Source organism: Cherax quadricarinatus, chromosome 41 (assembly GCF_038502225.1).
Source record: "Cherax quadricarinatus isolate ZL_2023a chromosome 41, ASM3850222v1, whole genome shotgun sequence".
NCBI lineage: Eukaryota > Metazoa > Arthropoda > Malacostraca > Decapoda > Parastacidae > Cherax > Cherax quadricarinatus.
The window spans coordinates 16993183-17020974 of NC_091332.1; the positions used below are offsets into that span (position 1 = coordinate 16993183).

General features: G+C 41.4%; 2 protein-coding genes across 3 annotated transcripts in view; one reads left to right on the forward strand and one right to left on the reverse strand.

Moving 5' to 3' along the window:
- Window positions 1-22952, reverse strand: part of LOC128695910 (UNC93-like protein) — a 42932-nt gene extending 19980 nt beyond the window's left edge. Inside the window, exon 1 of one of the 2 annotated variants that reach the window (XM_053786859.2) lies at window positions 22814-22952. The gene's annotated coding sequence lies outside the window, so the exon portion shown is untranslated. Of the gene's footprint in view, window positions 1-22614 lie in introns of both variants that reach the window. The other variant, XM_053786860.2, reaches the window with a different exon arrangement.
- LOC128695911 (uncharacterized) overlaps window positions 11783-27792 on the forward strand; it is a 59197-nt gene continuing 43187 nt past the window's right edge. Inside the window, exon 1 of the mRNA XM_053786863.2 lies at window positions 11783-11891. The gene's annotated coding sequence lies outside the window, so the exon portion shown is untranslated. The remainder of the gene's footprint in view (window positions 11892-27792) is intronic.

Sequence of the window (27792 nt, forward strand, 5' to 3'; positions counted from 1 at the left end):
GGTATATAGAAGTAAATTAAACACGGAAAACTTGTCATACAGATGTCAGGAAATACTTCTTTAGTTTCTAGATGCTTAAGAAGTGGAATGACCTGGATTAGGAGCAGGTGAACTTATTGGACAGTTACAAATACCAGTATCTCAGGTTACTGGAAGGTCGGTAACTGTAAATCCGACTGAAAGTGAAGAAGTGATAGGGCTAAGAGCTGTGAATCGACCCCCGCAACCACAAGTAGGTGATTACACACAGCTGTTGTTGTGCATGAAGGGGAACTCTCACTCAGATATTATTTGTGAGTCATGCAGGTGATAATTAACAAGATGATCTCAACACTAACCAGTCAGTGGATGCTGGAGGCTTTTGTTGATCTCAGCTTCATACTCCATCAACATTTCTACCTCTCTCTTCATCATCTCTGCCTCTCCCTTCACCATACTTTCTGCCTCTCCCATAGTCATTACATTTATCTCTGCCTCTCTCTCCATCGTTATCATTTTCGCCTGCTCTTCCACTCTCACTATCATCTCTACCTGTCCATCCATCATCTCCCTCTGTTCCTCCCACCAACATCACTGTCATCTTTACCTCTCCCTCCATCATCCTCTCTTCTATCATTTTCTTTTACACTTGCTCCTCCTTTCCTCTTTTATTTTCCTTCCATTTCCATTCTTTAGTCCCTCCTTGCATATCCTTTTCAATTATTTTCAACTATTTCCTTTAATATTCCATCCCTTTATTGCCCCTTCCAGCATTCATTTTTGTTAAAACACTTTGCTTGTACTTTTGGTTTTCTGTTCTATATTCCATTCAATGAGCCTTTTCTCCTACATTTACCTTCCTTTTACTTCCATTTAATGAGCCTTTTCTCCTACATTTACCTTCCTTTTACTTCCATTTAATGAGCCTTTTCTCCTACTTTCACCTTCCTTTTACTTCCATTTAATGAGCCTTTTCTCCTACTTTCACCTTCCTTTTACTTCCATTTAATGAGCCTTTTCTCCTACTTTCACCTTCCTTTTACTTCCATTTAATGAGCCTTTTCTCCTACTTTCACCTTCCTTTTACTTCCATTTCATGAGCCTTTTCTCCTACTTTTGCCTTCCTTTTACTTCCATTTCATGAGCCTTTTCTCCTCCTTTTATTTCCTACTTGTACTACCTTTTACCTCCTACACCTTTTAAAGGTTTACAAATCTTTGAGACTCTATCCTAGAAGGAATTTTTGAGGGTAAATATAATGTATTTTTTGTCATTTTCCTCTGTCATCTTATTCACAATTTTCTATAAGACTTCCTTTTTTTTAAGTTCTTCACATGTTTCTCTGTATTTGCTTCCTCTCTTTCTCTCTTTCTTAGCTTCCTCTCTTCCTTCCTTACCTCCTTTCTTTCTTTCTATTCCATATTTATCAATTCTCCATTCCTCGTTAAACTTTCTGATTGTTGACAACATTGTCTCCACGTCCAGCCTCTCCCCCGGTCATGTCTCAGTGTCCAACCTCTCCCCCGGTCATGTCTCAGTGTCCAGCCTCTCCCCCGGTCATGTCTCAGTGTCCAGCCTCTCCCCCGGTCATGTCTCAGCGTCCAGCCTCTCCCCCAGTCATATCTCAGCGTCCAGCCTCTCCCCCAGTCATGTATCAGTGTCCAGCCTCTCCCCCAGTCATGTATCAGTGTCCAGCCTCTCCCCCAGTCATGTCTCAGCGTCCAGCCTCTCCCCCAGTCATGTATCAGTGTCCAGCCTCTCCCCCAGTCATATCTCAGCGTCCAGCCTCTCCCCCAGTCATGTATCAGTGTCCAGCCTCTCCCCCAGTCATGTCTCAGCGTCCAGCCTCTCCCCCAGTCATGTATCAGTGTCCAGCCTCTCCCCCAGTCATATCTCAGCGTCCAGCCTCTCCCCCGGTCATGTAGCAGCGTCCAGCCTCTCCCCCGGTCATGTGGCAGCGTCCAGCCTTTCCCCCAGTCATGTCTCAGAGTCCAGCCTCTCCCCCAGTCATGTATCAGCGTCCAACCTCTCCCCCAGTCATGTCTCAGCGTCCAGCCTCTTCCCCAGTCATGTCTCAGCGTCCAGCCTCTTCCCCGGTCATGTAGCAGCGTTCAGCTTCTCCCCCAGTCATGTCTCCACGTCCAGCCTCTCCCCCAGTCACGTCTCCACGTCCAGCCTCTCTCCCAGTCATGTCTCCACATCCAGCCTCTCCCCTAGTCATGTATAAGCGTCCAGCCTCTCCCCCAGTCATGTCTCAGCGTCCAGCCTCTCCCCCAGTCATGTCTCCACGTCCAGCCTCTCCCCCAGTTACGTCTCCACGTCCAGCCTCTCTCCCAGTCATGTCTCCACGTCCAGCCTCTCCCCCAGTCACGTCTCCATGTCCAGCCTCTCTCCCAGTCATGTCTCCACGTCCAGCCTCTCCCCCAGTCACGTCTCCACGTCCAGCCTCTCTCCCAGTCACGTCTCCACGTCCAGCCTCTCCCCCAGTCATGTCTCCACGTCCAGCCTCTCCCCCAGTCACGTTTCCATGTCCAGCCTCTCTCCCAGTCATGTCTCCCTGTACAGCCTCTCCGTCAGTCATGTCTCCGCACCCAACCACTCCCCCTCCCCCCACCAGTCTTCCACCCTCACTTTCCCTTCAACCCCAACAACTGTGTCCCACTCACACTTTTCTACATCAACATTCCCCTCCCCCTTCCCCATCTTTACCTCCGCCGCCCCTTCTCACTTCCCCTTCTCTATAGTTACCCCCCTCCACCCGATCTCGTCATTACCTCACGTACAGTCTTCCTACCTCCCCAGCCATGTAGCTAGTTGGCTGTCTGATCGCCTTAGATAATAAAATTTTCGTTCTTGATTAAAGAATTCATGTAGCAGATATCAGGGGGCAGAATATGCGACAAAATTGTAACACCTTTCAGTCGAGAGTGGAGCGTAAAAGTAGGTAATCCTGACGATGTTTGATCTCCCAAATCTCTTACCATCTTTCCAGCTACACCAACTCAACTACATCCTCACTACTACACCATCATAGCTACACCAACACTCCACTACATCGTCACTACCACACCATCATAGCTACACCAACACTCCACTACATCGTCACTACCACACCATCATAGACATCGTCACTACCACACCATCATAGCTACACCAACACTCCACTACATCGTCACTACCACACCATCATAGCTACACCAATACTCCACTACATCGTCACTACCACACCACCATAGCTACACCAACACTCCACTACATCGTCACTACCACACCATCATAGCTACACCAACACTCCACTACATCGTCACTACCACACCATCATAGCTACACCATTACTCCCCTGCATCCTCACTACCATACTAACATAGCTACACCAACACTCCATTATATCCTCACTACCATACCGACATAGCTACACCAGTACTCCACTACATCTAGTCTCCCCAACCACCCCACCTCCTCACCTCACACAGCCAAATACCTGGAAGGGACGATAGCGCCACAAACAAAAAAATGACCCAGAAAGAGTGTGTTCTTATCACTGACTTGCTGAATGGTGTTATCAATCCTGAGATTTTCTTTTTTTTCATGCTTGAGTTCATGACTTTTTCAGTGTCCTGTATTTTCCTGTAATCAGTACAAGTGACCTCGGCTACTGCGACGCAGCAGGGAGAGCACCTGTTATCACCTGCTGTCACCTGCTGTCACCTGCTGTCACTTGCTTGTATGTTGGGAAGAAAGGGGGTAGAGGGAGGGAAGGGGGGATTGGGTGTAAAACCTTAATGCTTAGGTTCCAAAAAATCTTGTAATATCATCTACAATACTTATTCTGTATTAACCTACATCTAGCGCGCTAACTTTGTGTTTGCTTATAACACTTATAACCTATAGTCGGTACCTAACCAGCCGGGCTGTGGCTCGTACGTTGGATTGCGTGAATCCAGCAGTAACAGCCTGGTTGATCAGGCCCTGATCCACCATGAGGCCTGGTCACAGACCGGGCCGCGGGGGCGTTGACCCCCGGAACTCTCTCCAGGTAAACGTATAAGTCACATACGTTCTAAAGTTTTGTAAGATAATTTACGATTAAAAATATAGACCAGCTGTAAATCCACTTAATGAGCATGACAAGAGAAGAAGATATCAAGTTATGTGATTAGATTAACTCGTTACTGATTTAATAACAAATGATGATGCGTTGATATACACTACGTTGTTGGCTGAGATAACATAATGTGTGTCATAGAATCAAAACAGAGCTGCAACACAGTGGCTATGTTACTAGGACACAGCATGCGGTTTATAGTATTGTATTGAGATCTTTTCCCACCAAGAACTTTATTAAATCTTAGTAAGATTTTATTAAATTTTAATGAGATTTAAAGAACCTGGTGGATGAGACAAGTCAGATAAATAACATGCGCCACATATTGATTCTTATTAACTAACTTATCGGTATTCACACTGAAAGTATATTTTATTCACTATCTTAGAGATTAAAATAATGAATAAAACATGCTTTCAGTGTATATACCCATTATGGTTATATGTACAGGTGACATGCAACATTAATGATCATCGTGCAATCGATAGGCTTTAAGTCAAACCAATGCAAAAACTAGTTATCTTTATGACCTCGTTGTTGCAAGAAAAAAAAAACTGTAAGTTTCTAATACGCTGCATCAGTTAGTACCAATCAGCATTCAGCTTAGCGCCAAATCTATAAATTATTTAGTTGCTACGTAACCTTGGCAACATCTTGCTGTGCAAGGTGCAGCATCACTGGTATCCAGGCAGTATGCCAGAGATACATCATTCTTAAGGAAAAGATAAACCCGCAAGAGATCAAACAGCGCCTGGGAAACGGCAGGAAATCAGACCTGATCGGAGGAAGAAACGGATAACTTGAGCTCCATTAAGAACTCAATATCAGCTGCTAATTTAGTAGGATATGCGCACCCTGGCCTAAGTTGGGGGGAGACCAGCGTGCCCAGAATATCTCGCTGCTTGCCCTTGGCCTGCTGAATGCCTGGAGAGTGTACTCGGTACGCAATAACAGAGTACCTCAACATATTTGTTATTGGCATGTTCATGAACTTGACCGACTTTATTGTCATATTTTTTGAATATATACGTATGTATGTATGTATAATTTTCTTGCTCATTTTGAGGTCGACTGGTTGAATAAGTGTCCTGCAGAATTTAAACCATTGTTATATCCACGTTACATTGACGATACCTTTGTAATATTTAAAACACGTGACCATGTGCCGTTATTCTTGCAATTCCCAAATTCAAAGTTCGTTAACATTTTTTCATCTGAAGAAGAGACAAGCGAAACATTGCCTTTTCTTGATACTTTTTTGAATCATAGTGATAATACTTTTACACGTTAATTTCTAGAGATTTTTATATATGTTCACAGTATTTTCCTTCATTCTGAATTTGAATTTATACGATAAAATCTTTTCCTGAATTGTTTTTAATATTTTTTTCATAAATATTTGCCTAAGTTATTACTTCCTTCAAAACCAAAAATAACTGATAACACAGTAGTTCTTTATTTCCCAATAACTTTCATAAGCAAACGTAGCTTTTCTTAAAAAATCTAAACTAACAAAGACGTTACAAGAAGTTAATCCCCAGGTGAGAGGAAGAGTTAAATTTAAGTCTTAAATACACTATACAATCTGTTGAATCACAGTCCTCTCTGATCTATAAATATAATTGTCATAGCTGTAATGCTATGTATATTGGTCAAATTAAGCGTCAACTAAATGTCTGCATCTTCGAACACTTGGGAAGATCTGTACACTAATAACCCGCAAATAGGAGAGAGAAACTGACAACGATGATTCGGTCCAGTCACTGCATTGTGCCTCTGTGTTCTTCTTTGGGAAGTTCTACTAAAACAAATAAGCAATTAAGTGAACCCTCATTTAGTGTCATACACCAACATGGAATCGTTCACTGTGTTGTCCAGAGTCTCTTTACACCATGATCAGCAGAGTTACTTTGTTTCTAGTTCTATTTTATATTATTCTTTATCCTTTTATCTTTTATTAATGTTAATTTGATGTTTAGCATATGTTCAGATCTGATTCTTATAGTAGATTTTCTTTGAATTTGTACGGCGCCTGATGATGGCGTGAATTAGCTCTGAAACTAGTCTTGATCTTTCAAATAGCAAGCAGGATTCGAACCTGCACATTCTGCATCAATATACATATTCAGTGTTACTAGATTCCTGAATTTTGCCTTCGGTCTATTACTCTATAAACTGCGTTAATGTGTTGATGACACTATCTTACATAGTGAAGGCATAAAAGAACCAAACCATACCACGGACGGGCTTGGAACCCGCGATTAAAGACTCTGATTGCGGGTTCTGTCCCCCTACGTGGTATGGTTTGTTTGCAATCGTGTCATTACGATTTCGCGAGTCATAAATGAACACTTCCTTGAGCTTTGCTGGCGACGTCGTACCATTCATTACCTTAGCACAGATGAATGTGTTTAACTGTGTTATCTTTCAAATGCAGAAGGAAGCTTCCACTCTTTCCTTATATTTATTATTCTAGAGCACATTAGAGCTCTGGATTATTTCAACTATGTTAGGCAAAGTATGTGAAAAGTTAATAATGTGTAGGGCATAATAGCTAGTGAAAGATCTGATGAACTTTAAATGGAACAACTTTGCATAGTTGACGTGGATGCCAGTATTCTTTCCTACAAGTGTTTTAAAGGGTTTAAGTCTCTTCAAGGTTGCAGTGTAAGTCGCTTTCAATGTCGCTGTTGATTTCAACTTCTAAATATTTGTATTGTTCACAAAACTCAATGTCAGTGTTATGTAGGACACAGAGGGGGTTGGGTTGGGTAGTGGAGAGGAAGTAAAACGACGAGAGGGGTGGTGGAGGGGCAGGACGGAGAGGAAAGGGTTTAGAGGGACCAAATGAGAGGGCTCGATACGGCGTTCGATCTCAGTGTCCCTATAAACAACAACAACGACCAAATGAGCATAAATGCCTATCAGTCGTGTCTAGTTATTCAGACTCTGTACACTGTGTATATCAAGCCAACACCTAGTCAAGTACATCAAGAAATTAAAGAAAGTTCAAAGGTTTGTAACAAGACTAGTCTCAGAACTAAGGAGGAGAGGTTAAGGAAAATCAACCTAGAAATGTAAGACCTAAGTCATGTGTTCAAATATCCTTGATATAATATATTATGTTACAATTTTTTAGCTACAGAAGAAAAAAATCTGGAAGATCACTTACAACCGAAGGACCCGGGTGTATTCCTGTGCTGATATTAACCATGGAAAAGTCTCTTTTACTCCTGTTGACTCTATTCACCTAGCTGTAAATAGGTACTTGCGTCTTAGCCGACTGTTGTGTTGGGTAACCAGGTCTGTGCACTGAAGCGAACTTAGGTTAAAATACAACTTATAACAAGTTCAATAGCTTAGAAATTATTTTTTATTGTCGAAAACATAAAATACGATACTTGTACGTAATTATGAAGCTACGTATGTATGCTAACAAGCAAGTGTAAGTGTATTGGCATACAGTACGTGTACGTTCATACGTGGTCATCCCAGAGGTGAGACTGCGCGCAGAGGTTATTGGAGTTAAACATTAAGGAGGAAAAAAATGTTTGATTAGACTGTAAGCAGGTGCTCTTATCTGTAAGCTTAATTAAAACTCCATGTATCGTTCACTGTGTGTGTGTGTGTGTGTGTGTGTGTGTGTGTGTGTGTGTGTGTGTGTGTGTGTGTGTGTACGTGTGTGTGTGTGTGTGTGTGTGTGTGTGTGTGTGTGTGTGTGTGTGTGTGTGTGTGTGTGTGTGTATGTATGTGAGTGTGTGTGTGTATGTGTGTGTGTGTGTGTGTGTATGTGTGTGTGTGTGTGTATGTTTGTGTGTGTGTGTGTGTGTGTGTATGTGTGTGTGTGTGTGTGTATGTGTGTGTGTGTGTGTGTGTGTGTGTGTGTGTGTGTGTGTACGTGTGTGTGTACGTGTGTGTGTGTGTGTGTATGTACGTGTGTGTGTGTGTGTATGTGTGTCTGTGTGTCTGTGTCTGTGTCTGTGTGTCTGTGAGTACTCACCTAGTTGTACTCACCTAGTTGTGGTTGCAGGGGTCGATTCATAGCTCCTGGCCCCGCCTCTTCACTGGCCGCTACTGGGTCACTCTCCCTGAACCATGAGCTTTATCATACCTCTGCTTAAAGCTATGTATGGATTCTGCCTCCACTACATCGCTTCCCAAACTATTCCACTTCCTGACTACTCTGTGGCTGAAGAAATACATCCTAACATCCCTGTGATTCATCTGTGTCTTCAACTTCCAACCGTATCCCCTTGTTGCTGTGTCCCATCTCTAGAACATCCTGTCTTTGTCAACCTTGTCAATTCCTCTCAGTATTTTGTATGTCGTTATCATATCCACTCCCTATCTCTCCTGTCCTCCAGTGTCGTCAGGTCGATTTCCCTTAACCTCTCCTCGTAGGACATACCCCTTAGCTCTGAGACTAGTCTTGTTGCAAACCTTTGCACTTTCTCTAGTTTCTTTACGTTCTTGGCTAGATGTGGGTTCCAAACTGGTGTCGCATTCTCCAATATGGGCCTAACGTACACAGTGTACAGGGTCCTGAACGATTCCTTAAGATCGCGGAATGTTGTTCTTAGGTTTGCTAGGCGCCTTGAATTCCAGGAGCCAGTTGCTGAACCAGGCCTGCAGCCTGTCCAGATCCCTTTGTACTTCTGCCTGGTCCTCGTCTGATTGAATTCTTCTCATCAGCTTCACATCATCTACAAACAGGGACACATCGGAGTCTATTCCTTCCGTCATGTCGTTCACAAATACCAGAAACAGCATCGATCCTAGGACTGATCCCTGTGGCACTCCGCTCGTTACAGGCGCTGAGATGACACCTCGCCACATACCATGATTCGCTGTTGTCTTCCTGATAGCTATTCCCTGATCCATTGCAGTGCCTTCCCTGTTATCCCTGCTTGCTTCTCCAGCTTTTGCATTAATCTCTTGTGTGGAACTGTGTCAAACGCCTTCTTACAGTCCAAGAAAATGCAATCAACCCACCCCTCTCTCTTGTGTTACTGCTGTCACCATGTCATAGAACTCCAGTAGGTTTGTGAAGCAGGAATTCCCGTCCCTGAAACCGTGCTGGCTGTCGTTGATAAGCTCATTTCTTTTTAGGTGCTCCACTAGTCTTCTAATAATCTTCTCAGTGACTTTGCATTCTATACATGTCAGTGACACTGGTCTGTAGTTTAATGCTTTGTGTCTGTCTCCTTTTTTAAAGATTGGGACAACATTTGCTGTCTTCCTTTCCTCAGGTGGGCATCCAGTTTCGATGGATGTGTTCAAGATTGTTGTTAGTGGTGCACATAGCACCTTTGCTCCCTCTCTCAGGACCCATGATGAGATGTTACCCAGTCCCATCGCCTTTGAGGTATCTAGCTCGCTTAGCAGCCTCTTCACTTCTTCCTCGGTTGTATGTATTATGTTCAACACTTGGTGGTGTACCCCACCTCTCCGTCTTTCTGGAGTCCCTTCTGTCTCCTCTGTGAACACTTCTTTGAATCTCATGTGGAGCTCCTCACACACTTCACGGTCGTTTCTTGTGGGTTCATCTTCTCCTCCCTCTCTGGTAGTGTCTTTTACGTGTTGGTACATGAAGTTTTCCAGTACCACCTCCATCATCTTAGCCCTCCACGTTTCTTGGCCCCCATGTGGATCCAAGTTCTCCCAAACGATTTCCTTGTGGTTGAAGTCACGCATGATCAATAGTGTGTGTGTGTGTGTGTGTGTGAGTATCATAGTTTGGGAGGGGGATAGTACATGTATAGGTAACAATGTAATTGTTTAGGGAATTCTACTGTTATTACTAATATATCATAGTTAATACAACTATCATACTGAGTCACAAAGCAACATTGAAAGTATCTGCCAACCTACCTACCTATCTATTTACCTCCCAGCCTCCTTCCCTATCTACCCATCCACCCACCTACCTATCTACCCACCAACCTACCCACCCTCCAACCTACCTACCCTCCTACCTACCTACCCGCCTCTCTCCCTATCTACCTACCTACCTACCCACCCACCTACCCACCTACCTACATACCTATCTACTTACCTACCCGCCTCCCTCCCTACCAACCTACTTACCTACCAACCTACTTATCCAACTACCTACCTGCGCACCAGCCTACCTACCTACCTACTTACCTACTTACCTAATACATGACTACCTACCTACCTCCTTAACTCCGTCTTCATCCCCCGTTTTTCTCTCAACTCCTCCATCATCCCTTTCACTTTCTCTCACATTTTCCCTCCTGCTTCAAGGTGAGGGAAATCCCCGTAATAGCAGACAAATTTTCCTACTGTTAAACGTTCGCGAATTCGCTTCCATGGGGAGACAAAATCCTCCTCTTACCAGGGAAGACAAAAGTCTTTTCCTCCCCAGTGCGTCCAGCATCCTCCTCTTGAATGATGCATCCTTCCTTTCATTATCTTTTCCTCTCCTCTCCTTACTCTTCCACTTAGCTATTCTACCTCTTGACTATTTCCTCACCATTTCCAGTTCGCAGTCTCCCATCCCTCCTCCTCATGACAACAATGAACAGCTGATCATCAAATAATTTTCACTGTCTAACCTCCTCTTTTACCCCTCCCACCAGCTTCGTCTCTCCTTCAATTTTCCCCTCTCCTACCTCCCTTCACCTTCCTCCTCTCACCCTCCTTCTTCCTTTTCCTCTTCTCTCCCTCCGTTCACTTTCTTCCATCATCAGTTTTTGAAGCTGCCGTAGTTAGTGAACTCACAGTTGAATGTTTAACGATATCATTATCGTCTTGTTGAAGTCTTCCACCTCAGTTGAGGAATGAGACATTTTTGCAGCATTTGGGAATCTTTAACGGGGAATCTGTCAGCTCAGTCCATAACTCCACAATGGAAACTCATCCTATGTGACGGAATATAGGGCGATAGTTTCCGTTTCTTCAGACTATGTAACTCACAGAGTAAGGTAGTAGCACCCTGCTTATCTTCCCAGTTTTATTTAATAAATACGCTTCTAATATATACTGCACATGTGTAGTGGATTGTACAACAATGGTTGACCAACACAGTGTACTATTGTCTAACTTTACTGCAGACACAAGATTATTAACTTTAATTTTTAATTCGTGAAGCGCTAATTCTGTGCGCAGAGTCGTGGAGACTCGATCCTCCTCCTGTTAACTGCAGCCCAGTCAGAGACTACTGGGCTCTACAGTAGTTCACGGGAGGAGGGAATAAATTGCAAGAACGTAAAATTGGAGGAACTCTACAGTAGACCTACTGGCAGATCTATAGCTGGGACCTACTGGTAGGTCCTATTGCTGGGAAATACTGGTAGTTCCTACTGCTTGGTCCTCTTTACACACACACACACACACACACACACACACATATATATATATATATATATATATATATATATATATATATATATATATATATATATATATATATATATATATATATATATATATACATATATATATATATATATATATATATATATATATATATATATATATATATATATATATATATATATATATATATATATATATATATATATATATATATATATATATATATATATATATATATATATATATATATATATATATATATATATATATATATATTGTCATGAAGGGTCCATCAACAATGTTTGTTTTTTTAACAAATCTCCAGTGTGCCAGTGAGTGGGTTATCACAAGACCTGAGTCAGATGATTTTCCCCTGATGAGCTGCGTCATCAACCTACGTCCTCATACACACGAAGACGTCAACACAGGATTGCCTTATACTGCATTCGTATCTTCTATCCATCGTGTAAGTATAATTTTATATCATATTCCTCTAGACTGGATAGAGGTCTTCCCGTACTGATTAGAAACGCTGACTGAGAAACGTTGTCTCTCAAAGGACACATTTCATGTGTAAGGTATCAGTCATGATAAGTATGGGGACCTTATTTTTTACGCCTTTTGCGTATCCACATGTTTTTGCTCTACCTTCCGTAGGATGGTTATGGGATGCACAGTAAACTAGCCGCTTCGGCGGCAAAATCTAATCATGTTCGAGTAGCGCTGTATGACCCTGGTGGGTTTAGCGCTTTGTTTTGATAATAATAATAATAATAATAATAATAATAATAATAATAATAATAATAATAATAATAATAATAATAATGTTGGAAAAGGAGATACGAATGCTGTATAATGCGATCCTTTATTGATAACGTATCGCACACAGCGGACTTTATTAAGTCACAAACAAATCTACCTGGAAAGTGACAGTTGTTTTATTCTTTAAGTGACAGAACAAGTGTCTCCTGACTCGTGTGTTAATCATACAGATGACCTGGAGAGAAGGAAAGAGAACGAGCTCAAGATATTAACTTCACTTATATTAACAAGGAAGGTACTGTGTGGGAAAAAATATCTCAAGATTTGCATTTCAGGGAGATTTTAGGCCTTATTAAAATTAGAGAACCGAGAAGTAGATAATTGAAATACTTGTAAAATACTTGGGTATCGTTATTGTGAAAACGTTGGATGACGAGACGTTATGACGGTAAAGATACCCTAGTACTGCACAAGTATTTCACTTAAGGATGACCTTAAATGAAGGGAAAGAAAAATTATTTGATGGTCCTCTTGCTAGAACAGTGTTCAGTTTACTGTTGACTAGCAGTGTAGAAGGCTTCCTTCACAACATTGTTGACTAGCACTGTAGAAGGCTTCCTTCACAATACTGTGACTAGCAGTGCAGAAGACTTCCTTCACAACATTGTTGACTAGCAGTGTAGAAGGCTTCCTTCACAACATTGTTGACTAGCAGTGTAGAAGGCTTCCTTCACAACATTGTTGACTAGCAGTGTAGAAGGCTTCCTTCACAATACTGTGACTAGCAGTGTAGAAGGCTTCCTTCACAACATTGTTGACTAGCAGTGTAGAAGGCTTCCTTCACAACATTGTTGACTAGCAGTGTAGAAGGCTTCCTTCGCAACATTGTTGACTAGCAGTGTAGAAGGCTTCCTTCACAACATTGTTAACTAGCAGTGTAGAAGTCTTCCTTCACAACATTGTTGACTAGCAGTGTAGAAGACTTCCTTCACAACATTATTGACTAGCAGTGTAGAAGGCTTCCTTCACAACATTGTTGACTAGCAGTGTAGAAGACTTCCTTCACAACATTATTGACTAGCAGTGTAGAAGGCTTCCTTCACAACATTGTTGATTAGCAGTGTAGAAGACTTCCTTCACAACATTATTGACTAGCAGTGTAGAAGGCTTCCTTCACAACATTGTTAACTAGCAGTGTAGAAGTCTTCCTTCACAACATTGTTGACTAGCAGTGTAGAAGACTTCCTTCACAACATTATTGACTAGCAGTGTAGAAGGCTTCCTTCACAACATTGTTGACTAGCAGTGTAGAAGACTTCCTTCACAACATTGTTGACTAGCAGTGTAGAAGACTTCCTTCACAACATTATTGACTAGCTGTGCAGAAGATTTTCCTCGCGATACTATGTAAAGAAAATCCATAAAAGCCAAGCAGTGTGACTTATTTCCATAAGGGTCCTCAGCCCTATGACGTAAAAAAAAAAAAAAAAAAAAAAAAAAAAAAAAAAAAAAAAAAAAAAAAAAAAAAAAAAATACTTAGCTGTATAGCCCTTGTGGCTTAGCGCTTCTTTTTGATTATAATAATAATAATAAAAAAATACTTAGCCATACGTGTTAAACCCTCCAGGAGATCAAACCCTGGTCGTTCAAGTTATGAGCTGAACGCTCGACTTGCATTAAACCGGTGGAGGATATTCCAGTAACGGAACACTGAGAGTCACCACATGGATAATATAAAAAGAGAACAGAGAATGACAGATACGGAGGGAGGGAAGACAAGAGATTCGGGACAGAAGTTGGAGAGAGGGAAGGAGAGAAGAGACAGTGAATGTGAGAAAGATAGAAGGACATAGGTCAAGGAAGGGGGTCAGTGGAAGTATTTATGTTGTAGGCACACAGACACTAGTGTTGGAAAAACATTCTTTCATTGTTATTAGCAAAATTAGATACATCGGCAATGTGCTGCTGCTACCTTAATCCATTTGGTTACATAGAAGGAAGAAAAGAGGAGGGAGGGTGTGGAGAAAGAGAAAAAGAAAAAGAGGAGGAGAGGGGTAGGAGAGGAGGTGCTTATCGCTCATATCTTCTTTCATAATTAATTAGGCACAAACTTTAAAAAAAATTGTGCCATATAAGAGATTCTTGATTTGGACGTTGTTAATAATTCTTCCTAGACCGAGGTCAGACGCCGATACTCGAAGCTACAAATTTAACTGTAAGAATAAAACAATCATACTACCGTAAGTGGAACAGTTCACCAAAATCCTGCGCTTATAAGGACCTTTATGACGACGTTTCAGTCCATCCTTAACCATTATCAGGTCACATTGAAGCCACTTGCGTAGCCTGACAATGGGCCAGGATAGACCGAAACGTCGTCACAAAGTTTCTCAGCTAAGCGCGGAGCTTGGTGAATAATTACATGAGTGGAAATCCCATCCAAAAATTAGCACGTCACCCAGCAAGCCACACAGAACACGGAAAGCCACTCAAATCGCCCAACAAACCAAACAACCCGATTAGATATGCCGTCTCAGAAGCTCACCAAACTTGCAATAAAAAATCACTGAAATCGGACTATTTTTTCCTAGTTACTCCCCCAGTGGACCACTTAACCCAGGAGGCGAGGTTATAGTATCTCACCTGCCAATCTGCATAACCTCTGTTGAAAGGCGAGTAGCTGACCAGAAAGATAACAAAAACACAAGCAAAGGTTACAGATGAGAGGAATACACTGCCAGGTAAAATAATTGAAGGCAACACCTCAAGCAGCTTCAGAGAATATAGGTTAAACAAATATTTAAGTGACAAGGGTTTTATTTGAGAAGGAAATTAATGAGATAGGTGTGCAACGTTTTGGTAACTTTGTTGCCTTCTTCAGTCGAAATATAGAGGAGACAGCAGAAGTTGTGGACATGTAGATATGAGGTGATCAGTCCCTAAGCCTGGTAAAGAAATAAGTTTAAGGAAATCGGTCCCTCTGTTTCGAAGTATTTAGCTTCATTGCTTTATAGTTTCAAAACTATGAGCTTTTGAAGCTTTTAAAGACTAAAGGACTGATCACCTCAGACCTACAGCTCTACGACTTCTGCTGCCTCCTCTGCATTTCGACTGAAGAAGCCTACTAAGCAGGCGAAACGTCTCGTCGATAAAGATACCAAGCTGTTGCACATGTGTCTTACACTCACCCTATTGCAGTGTCCACCATTTTTTTATTCTTATGTAGCAGAACAAAACTTTACTGAGACATCGTTTCGCTCTAATGAGCAACACGTTTTACCATGAAAAGCTTGTTCGGATACATGGATCGTTGTCTTCACTGCAAAAGCTTCACTGAAATCCACATAATCTTCATAACAATATCACATAGATGCCAGTAGTGTCCAAAAGCACCTATATAATCCACATGTCAAATAACGCCTATATAATCCATCTGTCAAATAACGCCTGTATGACCCACCTGTCACACAACACTCATATAAAACAAGTTACACAACATAAACCACCCTGGAAGCAACAAGTCACTCAAACACACACTCAAACATATACTCAAACACACTCTCGTACACACACACATGCAGTCAAATTCACTCAAATACATTCAAACACGCAATCAAGATAATAAAAACACACTTTCAAACACGAACTCAAAGTAAACACTCAAACACGCTCAAACAAGTTCTCAGTCTAGGCAACAGGCGACTAAGGAAGAGCAAAGGAATCTGTGCTGAGGAGCCAGATTCAAAGTGCCTGAGTTAAGGAACCAGATAAAAGTAGTCAGAGCCAAGGAGCTTGAGCAACAGAGCCAGGGATCAAGGAACCACAGCCAAAGAGCAATAATACACTGCAATGGGTCGAGGGACGTGCTACTAGTCAGAGACGCGAGACTCCCAGCCATGCACTGCAGTGGGTCGAGGGACGTGCTACTAGTCAAAGAGAAGCGAGACTCCCAGCCATGCACTGCAGTGGGTCGAGGGACGTGCTACTAGTCAAAGAGAAGCGAGACTCCCAGCCATGCACTGCAGTGGGTCGAGGGACGTGCTACTAGTCAAAGAGAAGCGAGACTCCCAGCCATGCACTGCAGTGGGTCGAGGGACGTGCTACTAGTCAAAGAGAAGCGAGACTCCCAGCCATGCACTGCAGTGGGTCGAGGGACGTGCTACTAGTCAAAGAGAAGCGAGACTCCCAGCCATGCACTGCAGTGGGTCGAGGGACGTGCTACTAGTCAAAGAAAAGCGAGACTCCCAGCCATACACTGCAGTGGGTCGAGGGACGTGCTACTAGTCAAAGAGAAGCGAGACTCCCAGCCATACACTGCAGTGGGTCGAGGGACGTGCTACTAGTCAAAGAGAAGCGAGACTCCCAGCCATGCACTTCAGTGGGTCGAGGGACGTGCTACTAGTCAGACAACACTGGCAGTCCCGGCCGGAGCCTCGTCACATCCGCTCTCATTAACTGTAATTCCCGACATTCCCTCCTGTAAACAGCACATCTTTTCCTCTAAGCGTGCTAGACTCGTTCATCATTTTTGCACTTGAGACAATCGTGATAAATAAAAGTCGATCCTAGCTATGAACCCTTTCGACTCATTCTATAATTGTCCCACAAAGGATGTTTCGATTGCACATGAACTATTGCAAACTCTATGAAGCATCTCGAATTGTATGAACAGCTCCATCAAGGGAAGTTTGACTTTATGTATTGCCCTTGCAACCCTCAGATCTGGCCTTGAACTTTGATGTCTGCTTATTAAACGACATTCACTCTGTCACAGTTGTGTTCCTCGATAAGTATGAAAAGGTTAATTTATATACTATCCGTGTAATTTTTCACTTGGTACAGCACACTCGTACACACAGCCAATAGCGTCTGCCAGAAATGCTTTGTATGACTGTGGTCTCTTCCATGTTGTAAGAAACAACAGACATAAAGCTCTCTGAATCACAATGAAATATTGTTGGTGGTGGAGATTCAGCTGAGGGTTCAGACCGCTGAACATGAGAACGTTAAGAAAGTGAAAAATCAGCAGCAAACTACTTTCTAAAAATTTTTCTACCTTGACACTCTCCTTCTATTACCACCTCTCTCACTCAACTCTCTTTCACAAATCCTTCACCCTGACACTTCCCCTCCCATTACATCTCTCTCATTCTACTCTCTGATATATCCATCACCCTGACACTTTCTGTTTGATTACCACCTCTCTCACTCTACTCTCACATATCTTTCGCCCTGACACTTTCCCTTCCATTACCATCTCTCTCACTTATCTTTTACCCTAACACTTATCCTCTATTACCACCTCTCTCACTATACTTTCTCACATATTCTTCACCCCTGATACCCTTTCCCCTTCCTCCATAATATTTTGAGACGCAAAATATTATGGAAAGATGAATTATTAGTATTGTCCTGGAAATGATTGTCAGAAAAATGGTATTAATTTAGGATGAATGAAAGATGAGTTGGAGGTGAATGGAAAAAGAATGGTGGATGAAAGTTAGACGAATGAGATGAATTTCGGAATGAATAGGAATAAAGCTGGAAATGAAAGAAATGAATGAGATGAAGGGAGATGAAGGAACGACGTTATGATAAAAAGAAATTACAAGCAGTTAAAATACATTCTAGCTTAAACAGAAGTACGACAATTTGAAGATTTATGAGCAATTATTTCCCTCTCCTCCTGCGGTGAGCACAATGAAGGCGAAGTGTTAGTTGAATTCCTCACAATCTCCGAATAAGCACAACAGTCTGGGGATATTCTCGAAAACATGCGTGGCCATGTAATTTTTTATTGCATTCACAATAAAGCTCAGATGTAAAGTTATAACACAAAGAGCAGACTGCAAGTATTTTAAAATCATTAATTTTCTCTATGAAAAATATGCTGGGAAATCAGAGTAAACGGACAACCGCAAACTGCCAGTGGATCTGTCTACCGGGAGAGAAGATCCAAACTACAACCTTAGGGAACACCACAGTTGTCCACACACACACTTAGATCATTGTTTATGAGGTAAAGCTCCCGCTGGAAGGCTGAGAGTTGCCCAAGGATATACTAGACTGCTTAGTGTAAACAGGAAGCTGAGCGACAGGACTTCCTTGGATAAGATTGATTATGTATTTTGTGGTCCGGTTGGTGTTACGAATGTTGATGAGGCATCAGAGTCTGCGCTTAATGCCAATAAGCTTCATTCAGTGTAACTCTTGATATTATACCGCCGCTGAAAAACTCAAAGGAATAAAACAGGCTATTACCCTTAACTTTTGGATTGGACTAATAAAATGCTAATGTTGGTATGTGGCGAAAGAGAGAGTGAGTTAAGTCATACTCTTATTTACAGAAGGCTTGCTCACACACACACACACACACTACGCACACACACACTACACACACACACACACACACACACACACACACACACACACACACACACACACACACAAATATATATATATATATATATATATATATATATATATATACAAACACTGATCTCTGGCTGAAGGAGACTCGAACCTACGAACCTTGGAACAAGGTACGCAGTGCTTTACCAATCTACCCATACTGGACCAATACCTTGGAGTCCAGCTTGCGCTAGACTTTGATCCAAGGCAGCCAGCTTTCAGGGAGAAGGCTTACAGCTTTTCATCTCACCCTCTGCATACATCAGCCTTACTAGAGATATTAACAATGCAAGGAATTCGCAAGAGCAGGCGAAATATACACAAACACTGATATGTGGCTGAAGGAGACTCGAACCTATCTTTAGTGCTTTACCAGTCTACCCAGTGTGGGTAGATTGGTAAAGCACTGCGTACCTTGTTCCAAGGTTCGTAGGTTCGAGCCTTCTCCCTGAAAGTTGGCTGCCTTGGATCAAAGTCTAGCGCAAGCTGGACTCCAAGGTATTGGTCCAGTGTGAGTAGATTGGTAAAGCACTGCGTACCTTGTTCCAAGGTTCGTAGGTTCGAGATCAGTGTTTGTGTATATTTCGCCTGCTCTTGCGAATTCCTTATATATATATATATATATATATATATATATATATATATATATATATATATATATATATATATATATATATATATATATATATATATAAGCCAGAATTCGATCCTGCGTCACCATGCTTAGCCCTGTGAGAATAGGACAATGTATGCATCACTCTATCCACTGGGCCAACAATTATCGAGAATTGATGGTCCGGTGGATAGAATGATGGGTACATTGTGGTGTTCTCGTGGGGCTGGGCATGGTGACGCAGGATCCAGTGCTATCCAGGAGACGGTCACCGCTGCCAGCTCGGGTTAGGGCCTTAACAAATATACATATTAGATTTTTTTATTTCTTACATTACCAATCAGTGGCTCATTTTCACAGGAAAAATATTTTATTTTTTGCTCACACAGCATCGCATCCAGTCTGTAGATTCACCTCATCCTCACCACATTCACGCCCATGAACAACAATATTTCTTTTTGTAATTAAAGAGAAATCCTTCTTTATTCTTCAAGGAATGCAGTGTTTCTCAAAGCCAACAATCCCCATCTTCCTCTTCAAGGAACATAGTGCTCATCAAGCCCTACAACCAGAATCTTTCTCATCAAGGAAAGCCGTGCTCATCAAACCCTACAACCCCATCTTCCTCATCAAGGAAAGCCGTGTTCCTAAGCTCCCAACAACCCTCATCCTCCCTTCAAGGTAAAAGTTACAATATATGCCCACCCATTACAAAGTCAATGACACCTTTGAAATTATGCTACTGTGCCGTAGATACTTGCAACGAGACAAAAAATAAACCAGTATCGCTTCCCAAGGCAGCCCATTAAGCTTAAATATGCTCGGCTGAACCTCGATTTAGAAAGAAAATTTCAGGCGACGTTTCGGTCTGTTCTGGGTCATTATCACGAACCAAAACCTCGTCTATAGCTTTCTCTTCAGCTTATGAAACGGATGTTAATTGTTCTAGTCATGGTATATGATTCATTCTCCTTTGACACGTTGCGTTACACCCACGAGTCTGTGATATACCTCCTCATAACAAATTATTATTATTATTATTATTGTTATTATTATTATTATTATTATTATTATTATTAGATCAAGTCTCTTAAATCAAGAGCCCTGTTGATGACAGATTCCAGCAAGTATGTGATCCGTTATACCTTAAGCGGGGAGGTACGTTACATATGGTTTGGTACACTTGTTTCTTCACCTACGTGGGGCAAAACGTAGCACCCATTTAAAAAAAAATCCCTACAGAGAATGTCTTCCAGCCACGTTTCTGTATTTACACCTTATTTCCGCGACAGGTTCTTGTGTTTAGGGTAAGTAATGGATGAGGTGTGTCACGAGCCTGGCAAGACAGGTTCATACGGTTAGCGTTCTCTTGATCAAGGACCCACCAGGGGGCTGCTGGCTGCTTGCCAGGGCTCACCACCAGGCTAACCCTCGGTGCATTATTATTATAATCAAAAAGAAGCGCTAAGCCACAAGGGCTATACAGCAACCCTCGGTGCAGAGAAATTATATGCACACCCACGGCTCCATCCAACGTCAGTAAATAATGATATGTTGTGTACTTCGGGTAAGGGCGAGAGGCAACTTTCTGATTCCACTTACGCCCTCTTAAAATCAGATATCCGAGTTAATTTTTATTTATTTAAACCACTTTCTTAAGGATGTCACAATACCGCATCTAGAAGTATTCACGATTTACCACAGATTGGGAAGGAAATTCCAGACGACCTTCGGGCCTCTCTTATCCATTTTTTTTTTTGCGTCGCAACTGATTAAATAGTGGAAAAGAGTTCTAAAATATACATACAGTAATAGTGATAATAGCTGAATTTGTTTCAGCAAAAATATGTTTCAAAATCATCGAAAGTTTGTAATAAATTACCTTTTTATGACAAAAATACAGATCACACTCGTTTCCATTCTTTCTCAGTGGACCAAGTATATACATAAACACACACACACACACACACACACACACACACACACACACACTTAGTGACGACCAGTGAAGAGGCGAGGCCAGGAGCAATGAAACGACCCCTGCAACCACAATTAGGTGAGTAACACCACCACCACCAACAACAACAACAACACAGAACACATACCACACACAATAGGCCAAGTGTCCATCGACATGTGCTTTTAAAAACTAGTAACTACTACTACAACAACAACGACTACTACTACTGCTACTACTACTATTACTACTACTACTACTACTACCAACTTTACTACTAATATTATTGTTACTAACACACTAAGAAGCCCACCCATTGCAAGGTAGTTTTCCTCTATTTAGCAAATCAGAAAAATAAATTCCTCGTTTTAATTAAACATGTTGATACCAAAGAATGAACAAGACAAAAACTGGTCACGGATAATCACCATGATGGTGAAAGTTGAACATGGTGAGAGTCTAAGACCTGTTACCTATAAAAATTTGAACACACCAACACACACACAAACACACACACACACACACACACACACACACACACACACACACACAGGGAAAGATAGCGTCACTGGTCACTGTTACAAAGTGTCAATTAGAAAGTATTTCTTGACCTGCCTGCTGCCTATGCTGCCTCCAAGTTTCCTGTCTGTTCATTCAGCATTATTTTCATTATTATTATTATTATTATTATTATTATTATTATTATTATTATTATTACTATCTTTATTATTATTCTACTGTTGTTCTTTCCATTATATTTTTCTTCTTTTTACTTTTATTCATTTATTTATTATTATTATTATTATTATTATTATTATTAGTAGTAGTAGTAGTAGTAGTAGTAGTAGCAGAAGTAGGTGGGCCTTGATGTTGAGAAAGGGATACTATTCCAAGGAACAGGAGCTAGTTTCCCCTTCCTTGGATCAAATCTGATATTTTCCCATTCCCCAAGTACAGCATGATCTATACGGATTAAGTGCTTCAAAGAAATGTAATAATAACAAAAATAATAATAATAATAATAATAATAATAATAAAAATAATAATATTATTATTATTATTATTATTATTATAAATTGCAAAATAAATACATAAATAAATGCTTAACACAGCACACGACCACAAAACACTGCTGAACACTGCAAAACACTGCTGAACACTGCAAAACACTGCTGAACACTGCAAAACACTGCTGAACACTGCAATTTTGTCGAAAGAAAAACCATCCTCTCTACTTAAAAGAGAAAAATGATGCATGCACTCTTCGTCAGCGGGCTGCCTGGGCGACGACTCAACAAATAGTCCACGAGATGTTCCCCACTTCTTAACGGTGACAGAGCCTCAGGGGGTTGGGAGAAGAGAGGAAAAAGAGGACCCTTTCGAAAGTTACATAATCACTGACTATGATACCCATACTATAATGTTTAGTCTGAACAGTTATCATACCTTCTTACGAGAAATGTTAGTTATGTTCCAGGATGCTTTCAAGAACAATGTTTAGTATCATAAAAGAATTCTTATAACAATTCAACGAGAGAATCTTTATCTTTCACAAAAACTGCGACACAGTAAATGTCGAGCTTAGTTATTGAGAGCAATGACACGTCTCACACCTCACTGACTCCCAGAAAAAGTCGTAACGTACATGTTTATTTCCTTAATCGACGGATATCTTGGGGAGTACGTGCGAGCATGCGGGAGCGATCCACAGATAGCCAAGTGTCAGCACGATAGATAGATCACTAGTGTTGCTTAGCTGAGCACAGCGATCCACGGCCACCTTCCTTTCTCTTTTCCTCACATGAAGTCCGCTACTCGGGCTGCCGAGTACCAACTATTCTCTGCTTGGACTCGTATTTCTACTACAAAACAGAGCATTGACTAAGCAATAATTTAAACTTCTTCGTTGTCTCTTTACATAAACTCTCTGAAAAAAGTAAATAACCCAGACGAGGAGAGAATTTGATAAACATGGAGATTTAGGCAACAAGTGCGAAGCGTCAACTCTGCTACAACGTGTTCCTGTGGGAGTCAGCCAATCAAACCCAAGTATGAAGGTGGCACCAACCTCGTTTTGAAGGTCACCTACTGGCACTGGGAGGAGGGGTACCGGGAAGAGAGAGGAGGGCCAGGTAAGGGCACTGAGAGGAGAGGAAAAAAATTGGTGAAAGGGGTGTTGTCGGCCTACGAAAAAGGACAAATAGGTAACCTATCTCAACTGAATCAGATTTTCTAATACACAAAAGTGTATAATGAGTTCATTATATTAGGTCAGTGCCAAGAGTAAACAGAGAGTCTGATGACCTTCGCCCAATAAAATTAGAGAATGCTTAACCTGGTAACACGTAGGTCATGCAGCTGGACCTACTACCTCCTAGCATGACCTCTTACCTTTCTTATCTTCAACTATGATATTTCGGACAGCAATATATATATTATATGTGTGTAGCTACAGCATCAGATCTTTGCTCATGGTGTTCCGTCTTCAGAAATTTGTTCGTCATACATTGTTTTTCATATTTAAAATAGTTATTGCATATACAACCTCCTCCTTTAAATCAGTTCATTTCTCAAAGATTATGATAAAAAAAAAATCTGGTATTCACTGTGTATCGAAAACGTTGCTGTTAATAAAGGTACTCATTGTATGGGAGAAATTTTGTGGTTAATATAAGTATTCACCGTGTGGGAGAAACATTGTAATTAATAAAGATATTCCCCGTATGGAAAAACTTTGTGGATAATAAAGATATCAACTGCATCCAAGGGTCATTTCCTCTACCTTGTATATGTATGTGTTGTTGTTGGTGTGTCTTGATTATATCACATTCTAACACAAACGAAACCACGTGGAAAAACTGAGGTTTTCATGTTTCGCCTCGCCCGGAGGCGGGTTTACACAGTTCTGTGTTTGTCTTCTATTGAAGTGTCTCTCTGCGGGTTCCTTTGTGCCATCAGCGTCCGTGTGGGTTAGTCTGTGTCCACCGACCAGCGTCCGTGTGGGCCAGTTTGTGACCACCGACCAGCGTCCGTGTGGGTTAGTTTGTGACCACCGACTAGTGTCAGTGTGGGCCAGTTTGTGACCACCGACCAGCGTCCGTGTGGGTTAGTTTGTGACCACCGACCAGCGTCCGTGTGGGTTAGTTTGTGACCACCGACTAGTGTCAGTGTGGGCTAGTTAGTGACCACCAACCAGTGTCTGTATTACACTTTTGTCCTATGATGGGGTAGGGGGGTGAAGAGGGGATGTGGGGAGATTCCTCGGCTGTGAGGGGGAGGGGAGGTGCCTCGATACCAATGATGAGTTCTTGATCCAAGGATCCGGAGCTACTCTCCCCTTCTATGGATCGAACTTGTTTATGTCTCGGTCCCCAGGCGCCGTATGACTCCAATAATAATAATAATAATAATAATAATAATAATAATAATAATAATAATAATAATAATAATAATTAAAATGCATTATAGTGATTCGATAATAGATCTAATTCTGAGAGAATAAACAAGTGGTATCCTTCAATCATGGCTTAAATCCTGATTAATGGCTTACCAGTCTCTAGTGATGCCTTTGAACTTTCTCTGGTTTCACCTGAAGACCGGCCAGATGGCTCTGCCCTCCGCCTGGATCATACATGGATGGTATATAAGAAGGAATCATGACTGGTGTAATCTGTATCCTTGAATCTTTATCCAGTATCATTGCTTCCTCTACTGTATTGTCCGTAAGGAACCTATGTGATGTTAGCACACAGTACCCTGACTAAAAAATTAATATTAAATTCGTGGAAAAGTGTTAAACCGAGAGGGGATCCTAACGAGAGTTAGGAATAATAGACAAGTTTGCTTCAAGGGGAGGGTTATGTTCATGCACGGATCAAGAGCCCTTCACTGTGATCAAGACATTCCTCTTGAAGGGACATTACCAAGTGACTGATATGCTATTATCAGTATGTGTAATTTCGACAAGTGTGGTCTTGTAGGATGGCAGATATTGTTAGGTAAAAGGACACAAGTGCAACTAATGTGACATTGTGGCAACATTTCGCTCTCCAGGAGCTTTATCAAGCCGTAACGGCTTGATAAAGCTCCTGGAGAGCGAAACGTTGTCACAATAAAATGTCACATAAGTTGCACTTGTGTCCTTTTACCTAACATATTGTCGGTAATTATACCAACATTAATACATGGCAGATATTGCCGATGAGTAACATAGAAAGATACTTGGAATAGAGAAGACCATTAACAAAGATGTTTCGCTCACTGTTGAGCTTTATCAAGTCATGACTTAATAAAGCTGTACACAGAAAAAACGTCGTTAATGTTATGATTTGCTCTGTACTAAGAGTCTTTCTATAAAATATGTATTACTCTTTAAAAGGTTTAGTATTCTGAGAGTATAAACGTACTCAGAAAGCAGCTGATGGCCAAGACCTTGAATCATCTACCTTTCTCTAATGCTTCTGTATGTTGTGCATCAAGGCATGACTTACAAATCAAGCACTTAAAAAATTTACACACAACTGCATCCCTAAGATGGTGGGAACAACATGTTGACGCCTAGTTGAACTGTGAACAGTGAGCGAGTTGTGTGTTGCTAAAGAGACGAACTGATAGTTTGCCAGAGGGTCTTCTTTTATTGCACAATCTTAGGTACAATAGATCGGTAGATACTTGCCAGCCTTAGATTGAGCACTTTGACATGGGTGACAAACAAATAAGGCTAGGTGGCCAAGGTCTTAAGTGTCCGCCTTAAAACTGGACTGCAACATCTGCACGGCAATTCTAAATTCTTGCAAGGTAGGACCTTTTATCACTCTCTATCGCAAGCTGGACTCCAAGGTATTGGTCCACTGTGGTGAGTTTGGCATAGCACTGCGTACCTTGTTCCAAGGTTCGTAGGTTCGAGTCTCCTTCAGCCAGAGATCAGTGTATATATATATATATATATATATATATATATATATATATATATATATATATATATATATATATCGGCCGTTTCCCACCAAGGTAGGGTGGCCCGACAAAGAAAAACTTTCATCAATCACTCCATCACTGTCTTGCCAGAGGCGCGCTAACACTACAGTTATAAAACTGCAACACCCCTACCACCTTACTAGTAGGTAGTAGGTTGGTAGACAGCAACCGCAGGTACTACCGTCCTGCCAAGTGAGTGCAAAACACAAGCTTGTAGTTGTTTTACATGATGGTAGGATTGCTGGTGTCTTTTTTGTCTCATAAACATGCAAGATTTCAGCTACTTCTACTTACACTTAGATCACACTACACATACATGTACAAGCACATATATACACACCCCTCTGGTTTTCCTTCTATTTTCTTATTCTTATTCTTGTTTATTTCCTCTTATCTCCATGGCGAACTGGAACAGAATTCTTCCTCTGTAAGCCATGCGTGTCGTAAGGGGCGACTAAAATGTCAGGAGTAAAGGGCGGTTATTTACGCCGACATTGATACCCAATTCTGCTACAAAATAATTTGCATACTCGTCATAAGACTGAAAAATATCAGGCATAAGATCTAAGTCATACACACGTGTATTCTTGTTCTGGAACGAAAAGTTTACTGCTGTTGTACTCATAAACCTATATCTGCCACGTGATGAGAAAAGAAAGTATAAGGGCTGTCGTGATCATCTGTCGTCTGACCACGCGCTCTCACTACTCATTCATCCTGCTAACCTTCTCTTAAACATTATCAATAAATTTCATAGCATCTAAGTGGGTATCCTTAATAGCCTTGCTAGCGATCTCTGTCATTTCATACCTGTTCTCACGTAGCTGAGAACTGTACATGGGCAAAACAGTTTCCTAACCTACTAAGGTATTCTAGGTTCCTGGCTATGATTCTGTAACATTATTTTACCACCTATAACCACATCACTCTTTGTTTAGCAGTATCATTACGGGAATTCGTGAAAATAGTACTTGGAATTTCCGAATCCTATTACGGAGGACAAAGCAAGATCACATATTAGACCATACCACGGGTGGGGATAGAACCCGCGATTAGAGAGTCTCAAAACTCCAGACCATCGCGTTAGCCACTAACGCGACGGTCTGGAGTTTTGAGACTCTCTGATCGCGGGTTCTATTCCCGCCCGTGGAATAGTTTGTTTGCAATCGTGTCATTACGATTTCGTGAGTCACATATTAGACGTTTGTCATACCCATAGAGTGCAAAGTGTGGGACATCTTATTGTGCTTTTAAGAGAAGTTCATTATGCTCTGCACAACTGGAATGGCATTATCTCAGATGTCACAGTTAAGATTTATTGTTATTCACAATACCTCGAGTATTTTCCTTTTGACACTTTCAGCTCGACCATCGCTGGCGCGTCGTCATAAAATCTTGTGGAATATTGAACTTGTGGCAAAGATCCTTCGGCTTTGCTGTTATAAATTCCAAACCAAGTACGACAATGAATGGTTCGCTGAACAAATTATCTACTGTCTCAACAGTTTCATCAGGAACGGAAACGAGTTCGCGAAACGTGAGAAGTTATTGACTACAGCAAGTAAATGTTTATTGTCTTTCACATAGGTCAAAAAAAATCGCCATTGGGCCAATAAAAGCTCTTTCTCAAGGCTCTTTTGTGATTCC